This window comes from Dipodomys spectabilis, unplaced genomic scaffold, assembly GCF_019054845.1.
Source record: "Dipodomys spectabilis isolate Male_0828 unplaced genomic scaffold, ASM1905484v1 ptg000628l, whole genome shotgun sequence".
In the NCBI taxonomy this organism is placed as follows: Eukaryota; Metazoa; Chordata; class Mammalia; order Rodentia; family Heteromyidae; genus Dipodomys; species Dipodomys spectabilis.
In genome coordinates this window covers 424,520-441,354 of record NW_024871305.1, presented here as the reverse complement: position 1 = coordinate 441,354, position 16,835 = coordinate 424,520, and the positions used below count along the sequence as shown (strand labels likewise).

Sequence of the window (16,835 nt, the reverse complement as noted above, 5' to 3'; positions counted from 1 at the left end):
CCGCGGGGCCGGGAGGTGACCACTGCAGAGCAAGCGCCCCTCGCCTCGTGGGTGGGAGCAGGTGTGTACAGCCCCTCCCCATGGGCTGCTTCGTCCCCCGCCCCCCTGGGACCTATGCAGGCTCCTCAGGGACCTCTCCTCTCCTCAGCCTGGCCCCCTTCCCCCTGCTCCTGGGACCTCTGCTCACCACGCCGATGAGGCCATTTCCCAGGGGCACAGTGGGGGGTGTGTGCAGAATGCGTCCCGAGGTCCTGGGAATGGGGAGACACCACCGGTCTGTGGAGGCTGAAACAAAGGCACCCTTAAGCCCTTCCCACAGTGGAGGATCAGACAGTGATGGCAAAGCCCTGGGTGACGCAGCCTCTCCATGGATTGTGCTGTGGCTCACGCCTGTAATTCCAGCTACTCTGCGAGGATCATAGTTTGAGGCCAGCCTGCTGTCCCCATGTGCCTGTCGTGCCAGACTAAAGAGGAGGGTCACCAGTCCAGGCACACATGTGAGATCCCTCTGAGAAATAGCTACAGCCAAACAGGGACTGGAGCTGGGCCTTGGTGCTCACACCTGTAATCCTAGCTACCCGGGATGCCGAGGTGTGCCGATCACCATTTGAATCTAGCCTGGCAGAGAAGCCTAGAAGACAGGCTTCTCCCTCACCACCCAGAAGCTGCAGGTGGAGAGCTTTGACTCCTGCGATGTGAGCCGAAAAGGCCAGGGGGTGATCTTTTCTCTTAAAATTGTTATGGAGGTGGTGCACAGAAGGTTCTAGTTACGCAGGTCAGGGAATGAGCACACTTCTTGTTTGACGATGTCATTAAAAAAAAAAAAAGCCAAGGTCAGACGGAGCTGGGCCAGGCCAGGAGCCAGAGGCGGCCACGCGTGGGTCGCCAAGGTCAGACGGAGCTGGGCCAGGCCAGGAGCCAGAGGCGGCCACGCGTGGGTCGTCAAGGTCAGACGGAGCTGGGCCAGGCCAGGAGCCGGTGGCGGCCACGGGTGGGTCGTCAAGGTCAGACGGAGCTGGGCCAGGCCAGGAGCCGGTGGCGGCCACGCGTGGGTGGTTGACCCACGCGTGACTGTCCCTGTCACAGTCTTGTGTCTCCTCCTCACTGCAGAACAGTGCCGGGGGCTGGGGACTGGGGCTGGGGCAGTTTCTGGGTCGCTGGGACCGATACTCTCTGGTTGAGGTGATCCTCGTTTCTTGGGGGCCACCCAGCAGTTCTGAGAGCGTGGGGCTCCTGGTCTCTGGATGGGCTTCTGCCAAGCCCTGCACACTGCATCCTCAGACAGGACAGGACGGGAAAGGACGGCGCTGTGTCCCCAGGACAGTGCTGCTTCGGGACACGCAGCCGAGGTCTGGGAGGAGATGGCGCCGGCAGCCCAGGCCCCGACCTGCAACCCCCCCCCCCCCAGCCCTGCACACCCCTGCATCCCCAGGCCCAGCCTCGCCTGCCTATGGCCCCATCTGGCCCACCTTGGGGCAGGTGTCAGGGGACACAGGCCCCATCTCCCCCTCCCCCAGTTCTGTGAGTCTGGTGTTGGCTTCGCCACGTCCTCTCTGCCAGCCTGGGGGGCGTTCCCGGCTTAGATTCGCCGAGCTCTTGCGGCAGGAGTGAGGGGCCTCCAGGCCTCAGGGTGAGCTGCTGCGCCTCGGTGCCCGCCCTGCCCGCTTGTCCTGTGCTTAATCCATCGCAGCTCTCTTTCCCGGCTCGCAGGCTGTTCCGGTTGCCCTCTTGGGTGAATCTTGGCAGTTTGTCTGTCTGGCTCCGGTGTGCTTGTCCACCGTTCCCACCCCCGCTGTCCCCCGCCAGGCCCGCCCGGGGGACCCACTGCGTCCCAGCTTCGCCCGCCAGAGGAGTCACTGTGGGTGGACTCCAGCCGGCCTGCCAGGCAGGAGCTGGGCACAGATGGCCTCCCGTGGCACTGGGCCGAGCGTAGGAGGGGAGCTGGCACTGGGGTACCCTCGCCATGAGCCCTACTTTTTCCCAAGCAAAAGCCACAGTGGGGAGCAGCTGGGCATCGGGGCCACAGGTGGATGAGGGGCCTGGGGTCCAGCCTGTGCCGGCCAGGTCCCCTCTCAGTGCTGGGCCCCAGGCCAGCTGCCCGGCCTCATCTTGGGATGGAAGGGGGCCGAGGTCAGAAGGGGACATGTCAAGCCATCGAAGACCAGCCCGGTGTCCTCCCGGGTGGGGGGCAGTTGTCTGGCGGGAATAGCCCCCAGGGGCCTCCTTCATGTCAAATGACCAGGGCAGCATCGGTAGCAGTGGTCAGAGGTGGAGGACGATTGGGAAATGGCTGCACCCAGCCGTGGGAGGAGGAGAGGCAGGCGTGGCGAGGGGCACACACCAGACGCGCCGCGCGGTGCCGTGTGACTCCGCCGGTAACGGGCGTGGCTGGCAGAGACGGCAGCAGAGGAGAGGGCCGGGGGCTGGCACACACGAAGGGAGAGCCTGCAGGGACTGGGGTTTCTGCCGGGGCCTCTAAGCCCTGGGACCGCGGCTCGGTACCCAGCATCTCTCTCCCTGCCAGGCGGGCCTGCGGCGGGCCTGCGGGCCCTGGTGTCCGGCCTCTCTTGTGAGTGGGCAGCGGGGTGTCTGCCCTGCTAACGGGGCCCGAGGAGTTGGCCAGGCTATGCCCAGCTGCTTCCCAGTTCCCTGCCCCCCGAGGGCCCGTGTTTGCTGCCTCTGCGCTTGGAGGGGCGCAGGGCATTTTCTGTAGCTTCCTGTCGGCAGCCTCAAGGCGCCATGGTGAGCCTGCGGGGAGGTGGGGAGGTGGTCAGGCGTGGGAGGCAGGTGACAGGGCAGCGCGGCTCAGCGTGAGGCCTCCCCCAGGCAGAGGCCCCCCCCAGGCAGAGGCCCCCCCCCCCAGGCAGAGGCGGGCCCGCCCCCAGACCCAGCACTGCCAGCACAGCACTCCTTCCTCTGGCGGAAGGAGCTGAGGTGTGAGTCAGCAGTGGCCGGGGGTGGCTCGCAGCAGACATGGCCGGCGGGCAGGGGGAGGCCTGGCTTTCCGCTTGGTGTGTCTGGACGCTGCCATCTGGATGCTGGTGAATGTCTATTCCACACCCCTTGTCCCCCGCACGGCGTCTGGGGCCATGTGGTTCATGGAAGCGGGGGGTCAGTCAGAGTGTGGGGGCTGAATAGGGGTAGGAAAAGGTGCGGCCCAGATCCCAGACCCCAGACCCAGGAGGGAACTGGGCTAGGCTGAAGCGGTGCGGAGCCCTGTGCCCCCAGCAGGTGGCGCCCTGGGCCCGAGAAGATGCCACCCTAGAGGCAGAGGGCGCGGCCTGTCAGGCCTGGTTGATTTCTGCTTCGGTGCGGTGGGTCCTGGGCAGAGGCAGAGGGCACACTCCTGCATCCCTGGGCCTCAGGGTCTGGTCCATCCTGGGTCATGTCAGCACTGTGCGCCCCTCCTCCGCCGCCCATCTGGGTACAGCCAGGCCAGAGACAAGGGCCCTCGGGTCCTGACTCTTAGGTCCTTCGCTTTCCCACTTTGCAGTGGGGGGCACCAAAGCCCAGAGTAGTCGGATGGTGGGTCCCTTCTGGGAGGACCCAGCAGCCTGTCTCTGATGCCTCTCTCTGTTAGATGCCATCCACCAAGTTTCTTGCCTAATCTCCAAGACTGCATGACTGAGAAGGGGGAAACTGAGGCAGAGTGCCCCTGCCCCCGAAAGGATGTCTGCTTTGCTGGCCACTCACCTGCCCCTCTGCTCCTCCCCTTCCCTCCCGGCAGCCCAGCCTGCTCCCCAAGCTGCTGCTGCTCATCCAGGCCCTCCCCACTAGCATACCCCAGGCCTTGGCTGCTAGGTCTTCTCTGGAGGTGGCCTGTGTCTCCTCTGGGTCTCTGCCAGGGGCTGCAGCTGACACCTCTGCACCGAGATACTGGGTGCTGGGTTTCTGCCCCGGGCCCTCTTGGTGGAGTCTGCTCAGCTTTGGGGTCTGGGCATAGCTTCCCCGGGGGGTGAGCAGGTGGGAAGGGGGCCAATCCCTGTCCCTTGTCTCTCTAGGAAGGTTGGGGTGCCCAGCCCTCACCCTCCAGGAGCAAGGAGGCCCCTCCTGGTCCCGGTCGGCCCTGGGCCCAGGTCTGGGAGCCGGTGACCCAGCCCAGTGGCCACTGGCCGGTCTGAGTCTGAGTGGTTCTTCTGAGTCCACACCCCAGCCCGCCGCCGGAGTTAATGAACCCTCCCAGCACCTCTCCAAAGGAGATAATTATGACTCAGATCTGGTCCGCGGGGGCTGCGCCACGGAGGTGGTGCATGCCGGGGACGCGGCCACATCCGGCTCAGGCCGGCCCAGCTTGCGCTCCCCCATTCCACTGCTGTTATTTTCTTCCGTGTCCCCAGGGGCTGACGCGGGGCTCAGGGTCCTCGTGGACTGATCTCGTAGGACAGTGGGGTGGGGACGGGCGTGGAGGGCTTGGCTGTCCTGTCCCTGGGTCAGCAGCCCAGTACTGTGAGCCACGGCCGCGGACACACCTGTCCCCCCCGGGTCCCAGTGCTTGCTTCCCCCGCGCAGGGCGCCTGCTCCACAGGGCCTGGCTGCAGTGGGCAGGATGGCCGGCCCCGGCTGCGCCACTTCTCTCTGCCTTTCAGGTTTTCACTGGGGTCGGAGCTTTGCTCGCTCCTGGTGCACCAAGTCTGCTTTCTGCTGAAAGCGCGGCTCCGGGTTCTGCCGTGTTCTGGGAACCCGTGTGGTCCCACAGGTCCCAGGCGTCCAGTGTCGGCTTTGTCGAGGCCAGCGAGGGGCCGGGCAGCTGTGTGGCTTTGAACATGAGGAGACCGTGCCTGCCCCGTCCTCTCTCCCCGCCCCCCTCCGGCCCAGGAGGAAGGGCGCTGGGCGCTGTGGCATGCTCGGTTGTCAGCCGGAGGTAGCCCAGAGTCGCCTGGATCTTCCTTGGAGAGTTTTTGTCATGCGTTTTCACTTCTGTATCTTTTTCTCATGATATCTGTTTTTTCCCCTGTACCAGCTAAGCACAGTAGCTCACGCCTGTAGTCCTAGCTACTTTGGAGGCAAAGACTTTGGAGGATCGTGGTTTAAGGCCAACCCAGGGGAAAAAGTTAGCCAGACGCCAGCCGGGAATGGTAGCCTACACCTGTGCTCCCAGCTCCATGGGAGGGATGAGGAGGATCACCGTCTGAGGCTGGCCTTGTCAAATAGTGTGTGAGATCTATCTGAAAAATAACACGAGCAACAAAGGGCCGGGGGCCTGGCTCAAGTGGTAGGTTGCCTGAGGAGGCGGCCTGGGGCCTTCCGTTCAAATCTCAGCCCCACCAAAAGAAAAATTCCGTTTTCTGTGACGTCTGGGTTCTGGGTTCAGTGCCACATTCAGTGCTGCATTAATTACCTAATGTTGCATTTCTAATCACCCCCAACGCCCACATCTGTGAGTTGGCCCTGGAAACCGATTCTCCAGGCTTGGGGTGTGGGGTGGGGGTGGGGGGGGCTGACATTCCACCTGCAGCCTCTGGGGGCGCCCTTGTGCCACACAGCAGTGGGCTCCGGCCCCCGGGGGAGTCTGTGCTGCTGGGGGTTGGCTGGTGCCCAGAGCAGCGCCCCGAGAGCTGAGGAATGCAGCCTGGCCACCGGGCATCCGGACCCGGGGCAGGGGGCTCCGAGGCCCCGGCTGGATGTGGCCTTGGGCGGGCAGAGGGGTGACGGCAGCCGGTCCACAGACAGGACCCCAGCCCAGGGCGGTCCTCCTCCTGTGACCGCTGCGCCTCCCGTGTCTTCCTCTCCGCGTTCTCCCGGTGGTGTCACACCACGCGTGTCCTGGGCTCGGTCTGCATAGTCTGTCCGGGAGTAGGGGGTCTGGCCGAGGTGGGTCACGCCTGTAACCCCAGCGCTGGGGGCAAAGGCAGGAAAGTAGGCGAGTTCTAGGCAGACGGGGCTGCCTCCAGAGACCCTGATCTTGCCCACTCCGCCATTCAGGCCTCTGCCTCCATGGGGACTAAGGGGGTGGTCTCTGTTCTAAGAGGAGGAGGAGGAGAAGGGAAGGAGGAGGAAGAGGAGGAGGTGAGGAGGAGGAGGAGGAGGAGGAGGAGGAGGAGGAGGAGGAGGAGGAGGAGGAGGAGGTGAGGAGGAGGAGGAGGAGGAGGAGGAGGAGGAGGAGGAGGAGGAGGAGGAGGTGAGGAGGAGGAGGTGAGGAGGAGGAGGCGGCGGCGGCCCGCTCCCTGTCTCCGTCCTGGAGTGCATGCCAGGGCTGTGGCTGCAGAGGCCAGCTGTGCCCCCTTCCAGATGCCGGCCCGGGAACCGCACTCGGGCAGGCGGGCGGGCGAGCGAGAACTGAGAGTGCGCGGCCCGGCGGGGCGTGTAGCTGTCGCGGCAGGATGTCTCTTGGTGTGTAATCACAGCGTGCGGCGCGGAGACAAAGAACATGACAGCACAGAAGGATCCGACAGAGAGAAGGCGGGAGCGCGGCGGCCGGGGCACGGCGGGCGAGCGCGCGGGCGGGGCGCCGCGGCCTCCGCTCACATCTGCTCAGCAGAGCATGGCACGTGCCAGGTGGGAGCCGACACCTGAGCTCCGGCACAAAGCCCGGCTTTTCATGTCCAACAATTAAGGGCTTTGCGGGGCTGCCGCGCTCGCTGCCGTGAGCGGAGAAGCCGCTAACTAGATACTCAGCCCGGCTGCCAGAGCTGCGGAGGCGCGGCCCCCGGCGGGGGGCCTCGGCCGGCCATGGCTGGGGGGGGGGGCGGTGGGAAGTGCCGGCTCCCTCCGCCCCTGCCAGGACTGGCCCAGCCCCGCAGCTGCGGCCCGCCCCGCAGGGCCTGGGCACACACGGCCGCAGGCCCAGGGCTCGGCTGTGGCTGCAGCTGCTTTTCCCGAGTGCCAGGGCAGGTTTGTGAAAACAGGCAGAATTAGGAAGGAGCAGTTCACAGACAGGAAATAGAAAACCTCCCCTGCAGACAGCCTGGTCATTGTTTTAGGTGAGAATTGTCACGTGGCAGAGCCGAAGCTCCTCTCCGCGTTGAGGAACGAAGCATCGCCCCTCATTTAGGAACTGATTTTCTTTTTGGTGGTGGTGGGATTTGAACTCAGGCCTTGTGCTTGCTTGCTAAGCAGGTGCTCGACCGCTTGAGCCTCACCCTCGAGGCTTTTTGCTTTTTCAAGTGAGGTCTCCTCTTTTTGTCTCGGGCTGGCCTCAGATGGTGATCCTCCTACCCACAGCCTCCTGTGGGGCTGGGATGCAGAAGTGAGGTGGAATGTGGCTGAGTTCTTTGCCTAGTCACACCTTGAGTTGGGGTTCTCCTGTTCCCGTCTCCAGGTTGCTGGGGTGGTAAGTGCAACTGCGTCTGGAGCCCGGATCTTTTTTTTTTTGGGGGGTCCGGATCTTGGTCCTGAACTCTGGGCCTGGGCACTGTCCCTCAGCTCTTCAGCTCAAGGCTAGCGCTCTACCACTAGAGCCACAGCGCCACTCCCGTGGAGCCCGGATCTTTAATGTTGAAGGCAACGGCAGGGGTGTAGTTCAAGTGGTTTACCTGAGCGCGTGGGAGACTATTCTGGGTTCCATTCCCAGTGCCACCAGGAAGCAATCTGAAGGGGAAATAGTTGCTTTGGACCCCATAGGCACCACAAACACCAGGATTAAAGCCATCATCACAAGGCCACAGCCCCCTGACAGGAGGCTGTGTGTGGGGAGAGCGGGCCCAGCTCCCGGGGCACAGGAGCCATGGGGCAGAGGGGCAGGGTGTCCCCCAGGTTCCCCCCCCGCCCACGGGCGAAACCGTCACTGTGAGCCCATGCCAAGGCCCCGTGCTCCGGTGTGTGTGGCCCTGTGCGAGGCTTTGGCACGCTGTGCGCTGTCAATGGGCTGGCTGGGGATGGTTTGCAGCTCCGGGGAATGAAGGGAGCCACCAGGATGGCTGACCTAGAGCTCGGGCCCGAAGAGCAGTCGCAGCTGCCTGTCCTTGATCTGAGAGCGGCCGGGTGCAGGGCTGGGACCTGGGACCAGGCTCCGATCATCACCGGCAGCGCTGGGCCGCACGTCCACCCGTCCATCCGCCCAACAGCCCTGGGGCGAGCTGGCTGCTTTTCTTTTCTCAAGATGGAAGAGTTGAGCCGCGCACATCTGCTCTGGGAGGGGTAAAGGCAGGGTTTGTGTTTCGGCCGGAGTCCAAGGGGAACCCTGGGAAGGGGGCGGTGGGGGGGCTCCCGGCGGCCTGGGCAGGGTCTGCTCCGCGCTGCGGCTGGTCGCTCCCTGTCTCTCCCCTGCTTGCACCCTGGGGTTGGGGACCGAGCTGGCAGCGAGCGAGGGACCAGCTGGAGGGGCGCTCCGGGTCTGTTGGAGACAGATGGCCGTGTCAGCCTTGGCTCCCGGAAATGGTGCCACACATGCCACGCTTGGCGAGACGCGGTGGCCTGGCCTCCGGGGGCTGCCTGCTGCCTGCCTGGGCCTGAGCCACCCGCCCCAGAGGATTATGGGGCTTCTTGGAAAGCCTCAAAAGTGAGTGTCACTCAGAGCCTCGAGGACCCCACGCCTCTGGCCGTGTCTCCTCCCCTCGCACGCCCCTGCCACCCCAGTGGGTTGTACTTCAGTTCCTTGAGCAGATGAGCCGCCACGGACCTGCCCCGGGGCCTTTGCGCCTGCGGCTCCCTCAGTCCCCCGTCCTGACACTTTTGTTCTCCCCTCAGCGGTGCCTTTCGCTCTAAGGCCTGCGTGTAAGACACGTGCATGTCACGCTCACACATGATCGGACCCCACTCCGGGTTCCACGGGGGCACCTTGTGGAAGGTTCCGGCCGGTCCCCTGCCTGGCCCAGGCTGGACCCCCGCCCGCACCCCGGGGAGCCCTTCTCCATGAAGATGTCCAGTGAGGAGGCTCAGGCGCGTGATTGGTAGGGAGCCCCCGGGGGCGGGGCAGCTCTGTGCTCTCCTGGCTCACGCAGCCGTGTGGTGCCTGTTGCCGGTGGCTCCCATCCAGCCCCGGGGGCCTGGCGGCCTGGCCTCCCCGCAGCAGCTCTGGGGGCGAGGGCGCTGTGCCCCACGGGAGGGTGAGAGGTCGGTGAGGAAGATGCCTGTGGCTGCCGTGGCAGGCTTGGGTCTCCAGAGCCGGCCCGACCTTTGTGACTAGTGGATCCTGAATGGCGGGGAATGGGTCGGGTACCGGGCCCTGTGAGTGGACCGCAGGCTGGCTGGGGGCGGGACCCGGACAGGTCCAGCCTCCCGGGTCGGGCTGCCTCTCCCATCTCTCTGCCTGGCCACCTTAGGGGCAGCCGGCGCGTGGACCCCAGGGGCTCTGCCCCGGCGCCCGGCGGGCCTGCTCTTGCTGTGGGACCCGAGGGGGGCTCGTCATGTCAGAGGCCTCTGGCTTCCCTCTTCCCTGCCAGATCAAACAGTCTCCAGCCCAGGCCTGCAACGTGAATATGGATACAAGGATATCACAAAACTTAACGTTTTAATCTTACTTTTCTGTTCTTCGTCTTCTCTTTCTTTGAGGGGTTGTTGTTGTTGTTGTTGTTGTGTGTTTGTGTGTGTGTGTGTTGTTTGAAATAGGATATATAGCCCAGGCTGGCATAGAACTTTCAATCCTCCTGCCTCAGCCTTTTGAGTACTGGGATTACAGGCGTGTACCACTGCACCTGGCGATGTTAAGCGTGCAGCTCTGTGGAATGAAGAACATTCCAGCATCCTGCAGCTTACAGACACTCAGTCCTGTCTTTAAGAATCTACCTTTTTGAAGCCTGGAGTAGCGGTGCATGCCTGTAATCCCAGCACGGGGTTTGCCCAGGGAGGAGGGTCACGAGCTGGAGGCCAGTCTAGGTGCATAGCAAGACCCTGACTCAACACAAAGAAAATGGCGTCTTCTGGACACGGCTGTCTGCTTCCGTGTCTGGCTTTTCCCACCGAGCACATTGTAAGGTGTATTAAGTGGGTAGGTTTAATTAGGCAGCCGATGAAGAGAACACCGCACGGTATTCAGGCAGGAAAAGAAGTTTATTTACCAAACTGCTGCCACCCCCCCTCCCTCGCCCTCCCCGCCATGCATGGTGGAGAGGCATGGCCGAAAAGGGGTGACCCACTCCTGGGCCAGGACTGGTATAGGCCAGGGACAGGAAGAGGTGTGGCCAGGTGGGGAAAGGCGTGGCCACACTGGATCCGCAGGTGACCTCCGGGCCTGGGACCCGCCTGTGGTCAGATGGGAGCTGTGTGACCAGAGGTGGCCCAGGATGTGACCTAGAGGAGAGGCTGGGGGACCACTTCCAGGTGTGCCAGTTACCTAGGCAACAGATAGCGGGCGGTAACTTGGCCCAGTGGCAGGGCTGCGTGCTCTGGGCCTGCATGGCCCAGGGCAGACCTTGCGCACATTCGCTGCACCGGCCCTGGCATCTTCTCCGTGTGAGGCTGTCTGTGGTGTGGACAGACACGTGGCGTTCCTGTCCACCCATCTGAGTGCCAGCCCCCATATCCCCGCGGCCTCCTGTCCTTGCGGCCTCCTGTCCCTGCCCCCAGTATCCCTGAGGAGATGGGAATCCCAGAGTTAGCAGCGGGCCTGGCACCCCTGTGTGGCCAGCGGGCACGCCAGCCATACGTGTCCACACTGAGTGAATTTGGGGTGCAGCAGGCCGGAGGCGGAGAGACGGGCGAAGGTGCAGCTAGACAGCAGACTTGAACCCAGGTCCCGAGTGTGGCCTCCGAGTGTCGCGGGAACAGAGGGTCTTGGGGTCCCAGGGCCCTTCCCCCGCTGCTCCCCACCAGCCCTGGGCTCTGGAGTGGCCCAGAACCTTCCTGAACCCCCAGGGTCGGGCGGGGCCCTCCCCCTTCCCTTCACATGGCGCCTTGGTGCTGGGCTTCAGGGTGACTGCCAAGCCGGGCACAGATGTTTATGGTCCAGACCCACTGGTGTGTTCCACCAGCCATCGCGGGCTCAGAGCCCCAGCCACTGCCCTGGAGGCCCAAGCTGGGGATCAGGACAGTGTCCAGAAAGCTGGCTCCTGACATCTCCTTAGATCTCTGATGGGAGGAGGGGCTGGCATCCCCTCCCCCCCCCCCAAAGCCATGGCACAAACCCAGTCCTCTGTCCTGGCGGTGGCTCCGTGGGGACCACGCCCACCCCAGCTGACCCACAGTGGGCTCTGTGGACATTGGTGCCTCCGCTGTGTCCTGAAGATGGGTGCAGCCGCCCTGCCCCTCCCCCCCAGCGCAGCCCCTGGTCCCGGGCGGGAGGATGCCCGCCTGGCACCTCCTGCTGTTGGGTCAGGAGGCCCAGGACCTGGTGCCCACTTGTGTTGGCACTGGGCTTTGAGAGCCAAACCCTGTGGAGATCAGCCACACACAGATGCCTCAACCCACCTCCCTGGAACGGAGTGCGTACAGAGCGGAGTGCGCTGCCCGCCCCGCCGTGCCCTGCCCACCACGCCTGCCCCGCCGTGCCCGCCCCGCCATGCCATGCCCGCCACGCCCGCCCCACCATGCCCACCACGCCCGCCCACCATGCCCGCCGCGCCCGCCCCGCTGCCAGGCTGCCCTCGGGGCCAGTGCTGACGGCCGCCCCAGAGCGCAAATCATACGCTTGCAATTTCCCGTCCTCGAATGTCACCTGGGGGAGGAGGCACAGCCAGGAAGGAAGAGAGGAAATAAGAGAGAGAGGGAGAGAGAGAGAGAGCACTCGAATGCACACTCTAATCTTGGCCCAGCAGTTCAGCTTTCAAGAGTCCCAATTAATCATTATTAATTTAATCTGCTCTGACTCAGCCGCGTCCTGACAGAGGCCAGCCACGATTTATCCCACCTGCTCAGGGCCGACCTCATCACAATTCAGCAGGCTGTCATTGTGCTACGCAAGGGCCCTCGAGACTCTCCTGTCTGCTTGGTTTACTGGGCAGCCGTGGCTGAGCCCCGACCCCCTAGCCCCTGGTGCTGCCGTCCAGCCACAGGCCCAGGCCCAGGCCCAGGCCCAGGCCCAGGTGTGGGACGGGCCTTCCTTTCTGCAGCGTCTAATATCCATGCACCACTGCCATGGGGCTGGGTGGGAACCTGGCTCACGGAGTTGGTCCCCTGGTCCAGACAATAAGCACCCCTGGTAATTGAAACCGAGGGGCTGCTCGGCCTGAACGCCGTGAGCGCCCCAACATGGCTGTTATGAATGGCCCGAGTCATCAGCGGCTTAATGAAGCGACTGTCTGCCCCCCAGGTCGGGGCCGCCTGTCATTCCTGCCTCCGGGGGGGGGTAGAGGCTACGTGCGCGTGGGCGCCTGAGCTTGAGTGGGGCCCTGCCCCATGCAGTCACAGGTGTTGGGTCAAGCGGGGTCCCGCAGGTGCTCCTCGAGAAGGCTCGGGGTCCCCCGCACTGAGACCCCTGGGGCCTCGGATTCCCCCATTGTGAGTCCGGCTGGTAAACCAGGTGTGTAAGATGGTGTGTGGTACCAACCCTCACTGCTACCACACGGGCCTGTCTTGGGGTCCTCACAGGAGGCCGGGGGTGAGGGCTGCTTGGATGCAGCACTCCAAGGGAGAAAGGCTTTGGGGGGATGCAGCAGCCTCTGTGTCACCCCCGGCACAGCCTGGTATCAGGACGGGTGGTGAGTGGTCAAGTCCTGAGTGCCAACCGCCCTTTGCCCTGTCCTGGTCACTGGCTGAGCCCATCTCTGAACAGTCTGGCTTTGGGGTCCTCCCCTCGACTGCCGAGTGTCCCCATACACCCCCAAATGGAAGCCAGTCCCGTGGTCACTCCCGTCTGAGCCGGGGTCACTCCTTACCTGTCCGTCCATCTGTGGCCCTGCAGGAAGCCCTCCCTGCCACCAGAGGGCGCTGGGACATCTCCCGCATGGGCACCGGGACATGATGGTGGTGGTGGAGGTCCATTGGCCTCTGGCTGTGTGTCAGAGGTTCTACCTAGACTCACTGGGTGCCGTCCCTCCCATTTTACGGCCTTGGACACTGAGGTCTCAAGAGCCGAGGACCAGGCACTCACGAGCCCAGTCCAACACACACTGGGTCTACACTTCCTTGTTCACACCCTGGTGCCCTTCCCCGCCCCCAGGCATCTGGGGAAGATGGTTCTAACCTGCCCCTGCCTGGGGTTCCTGGCGGATAAGCGGGAGTGGAGCAGCGTGTGCAGTAGGCTGGCCGTGAGGCTGGTAGGAGGTGCTGACGTGGAGGGCATCGGCACCACCCTTGGGGCCTGGGACCCCAGGCAGAGACAATGACCCATACAAGGAGAATGGGACCTACATGGTACTAGGGAGACGGGAGAAAGTTCCAGAAGCTTTCCACAAAAGGGCATGGTGGACACAGCCACGGGGCAGTGCTCTGTGGCTCCATGGCCTCCTGAGTCTCCCAGGAGACTGGGAGACTGTGGCACGCCTCTGTGTCCTTCCTGCTGCAGATGCCCAGTGCCTTGAGATGTGGCCCGACGGGCCCTGGAGACAGACTGCTTGGGGCTGTGAGGGGAAACTGAGTTCTGGGAAGAAGCATGTTAGTTTGGGCAGAGCGCGGTGAGGGTCTGCTGGTGTCTGGGGGGAAGACTTGTGCCATTCTGTCTTCCTGCTTATGGCTGGCACTTGGGCAAGGTGGGGTACGGCCTGTGCAGATTTGGGGTGTCAGCTGTGCCGGGTGGACTAGCCTGCCACCAGGAGCAATCCTCAACTCTGCAGGGCTCAGGTCTCCCGTGCCAGGACAAGCACCAGGAGGTGTTACAGAAGGGAAATGCAGACACGGCGTTCATGGAGGAGCACGTGCCTAGTAAGCAGTGGGCCCTGGTTCAACCCGCAGGACGGCCCCAAGGCCTGATGGCGGTCAGTGCAGTGGCCTACGTGTGTGTGATCTCAGCCCTCAGGGTTGCAAGTTCAGGGTCAGCCAGAGTGGCTGACTGGTGGCTCTGGGCCCTGAGGTTGGGGGCCGATTGCGCTAGGCTTCAGTCACCAGCACGCCGCGCTGTGGCATTCCCCAGCCTCCCGCTGCGGCGGGAGGCAGCTCCCTGAGCTCATCCAGCTGCCGGGACCCAGGGCCTCTCCTCCGGCTGGTCGCGGCCTGTCTCCCCAGCCTCGGCTCCCCGCGCGTGGCCTCTGCCTTCCTCCACTGTCCTTGTCTGTCTCCTCCACTCCCCATCATCTCTGCCCCGCTGCCCTCTCTGCCTTCCTCCCTCTGTTGTGCTGATCTCTGCTGTCACTCTGCTGCTCCCACCTCTCTGTCACCAGCTCGTTCCGGGGAAGTCTAAGCAGCAACCTTGGGAGGGGGTTTCCGGGCTGATTCAAAAAGTTAAGCCAGACTGCCTGCTTGTGTAAGCAAGGGTGTTTATACCAATTGTGGAGACATTCATGCAAATGAAGGGTTGTGTTTGCTCCAATCATGGCACAGTCCCTCATGCAAATGAAGGATTGTGTTTGCACCAATCACAAGCGCTCTGTTGGGCTATCAGGAAGGAATGACCAGGGAAGTGGCAGGCACTTTAGGTGATGTGGGCTTCTCCAGGGCTCACGGTGGTGCGTGCTGGTACAGGGGCCTGGCTCCGTTTGAGGACAGGTCACACGTGTAGTTGCATGGGTCTCCGAAGCCAGCTATGCTATAGTTGTACAAGGGGTGAGGGCTGTGACATTTCCACACATGTGTACAAAGTGCCCCCATCAACCTCATCCCTTCTACAACCTATAACTACGTTGACAAGTTTAAAAGAAACCAGTGTTTAAGAATACATTTCATTGAAGAGCCAAGTCGGGTGGCTCATGCCTGCAATCCTGGCTACTCAGGAGGCAGAGATCCAGAGGACGACTCTTCAGGGTCAGCCTGGGCAAAAAGTTTGTGGAGCCCCGTCTCAATAAATCGGGTTTGCTGTTCACACCTGTAATCCCAGCTACTGGGAGGCCTAGGAGGACTAATGTCCTAGTTGGCCCAGGCAAAAGCAAGAGAGGATCCGAAAAAGAAAGGAAGGAAGAGCTGGGCTTGCTGGTCAAGTCTTAGAGTTCCCGCCTAGCCAGCATGAGGCCCTGAGTTCATGCCCTGTGCCTCAAAAATTCATTCCTGTGGAAGGGATGACATTGTCCAAAAAGGAATGCACTCATGACCTGACTCAGGAAATAGTAACCACTCTGTATTCACCTTTATGTAGCAATACAGCTTAAAAAGGCGATACTGAGAATCTAAACGTGTGTATGTGTGTGTGTGTGTGTGTGTGCATACAGCCACATATTCCTTTTGTTGTTGGTGGTGGTCATAGGGCTTGAACTCTGGGCCTGGGTGCTGTCTCTGCACCCTTCAGCTCAAGGCAAGTGCTCTACCACTTGAGCCACAGAGCCACTCCAGTTTTTTGGTGGTTCATTGGAGATGAGAGTCTTACGGGATTTCCTGCCCAGGCTGGCTTTGAGCCGTGATCCTCAGATCTCAGCCTCCTGAGTAGTTAGGATGACAGGTATGAGCCGCCGTGTCCGGCTCACATACTCCTTTTAACCTTCTTTTCCCAAAGTGGCCCCATGGCCCTGGGTCACTCCCTTGCCGGCCAGCGGCAGCCGGGGCCTGGCAGCCAGGAAGCTGAAAGCAGCTGGTGGGGGCAGCTGACCGGGCGTGGGGCACGGGGAGGGGCTGACCCGGCTGGGCTGGGGAGCACACAGGGAGTATGGAGCATCCATTGTGCGGGCAGCAGCTGATGTGGTTACAGCTGGCGAAGTGGCAGCCCCCCCCCCCCCCCCCCGCCCCAGCTCAGGAACAAACATCTCTTCTTACAAAAAATAAAAAAGGAGAAGAGACAGGGGTCGCGGCCGAGCTTTCCACATGACCTGCGGGGAACAGAGTGCGTCTTTGTGGATCTCGCTGCCTGTCAGCCGCCTCCCGCCGGCGTAAGCCACTTAGCGCGGCCTCGGCCCGACCCGCCGCCCTGCGCCCGCCGCAGCTCCGCGCCGCCCCGCCTGGCCTCCCGCCAGCCGCCCCGGCAGCTGCTCCCACCGCACCGCACCCCGCTGCCTGCGGCGCCCCGAGGGGTCTCCTCTGCAGAGGCAGCGGAGGTCGGCCCGGGTGGGTGTGAAATCCCCGGGCTTGTGGACAAGCATCCCCCCCCCAGCTGGGCGTAGCCGCTCCCGCTGACCTCCCGTCCTGCACCGCCTGCCCCTTCTGGGGACCTGGGACCTCTGCCCGCCCCTCCTCCCTCTCCCTGACCCAGGCACTCGGCAGCTGCCCACCGGCCATTCCTGGCTGAGGGGGTCCTGCCCAGCTGGGAGTGCCAGGGCCCCCAGGTGAGAGGCGCCTGGGAGGTTTAGGCCATCTGGAGGGGTCAGTGCCCAGTCGGAGCCCCCAAGGGGTACAGCATGGGCCCCACGCCGGCCCGTGTCCTCAGCAGCCCACTCGCTCTCTTACCCCCTGTCCAGGGTGACAAGAATTGGCTCCGGGACTCTGGCCAGCCGGAGCCCAGCCGCCCTCTGTGAAGGAAACCCCACAGGCAGAGTCCAGGCCAGTGCCTCCCCAGCCCTCCAGCGCCTCCCCCAGCCCCCCAGTGCCTCCCCAGCCCCCAGTGCCTCCCCAGCCCCCAGTGTCCCCTCCCTCAACCCTCCAGTGCCTCCCCCAGCCCCCCAGTGCCTCCCTAGCCCCCAGCGTCTCCCCCAGTCTCCTAGCGCCTCCCCAGCCCCCAGTGTCCCCTCCCTCAACCCCCCAGCGCCTCCCTCAACCCCCCAGCGTCTCCCCCAGCCCCCCAGCGCCTCCCCTAGCCCTCCAGTACCTCCCAGCCCCCCAGTGTCTTCCCCAGCCCCCAGTGTCCCCTCCCTCAACCCTCCAGTGCCTCCCCCAGCCCCCCAGCATCTCCCCAGCATCTCCCCCAGTCTCCTAGTGCCTCCCCCAGCCCCCCAGCGCCTCCCCAGCCTCCAGTGTCCCCTCCCTCAACCCCCCAGTGCCTCCCCCAGCCCCCCAGCGCCTCCCTCAAC

General features: G+C 63.6%; 1 protein-coding gene across 2 annotated transcripts in view; it reads left to right on the top strand.

Annotated features, from left to right (window-relative positions):
- The window catches only part of Gse1 (Gse1 coiled-coil protein), a 234,180-nt gene that overhangs the window by 47,935 nt on the left and 169,410 nt on the right, over positions 1-16,835 (top strand). The window lies entirely within an intron of this gene.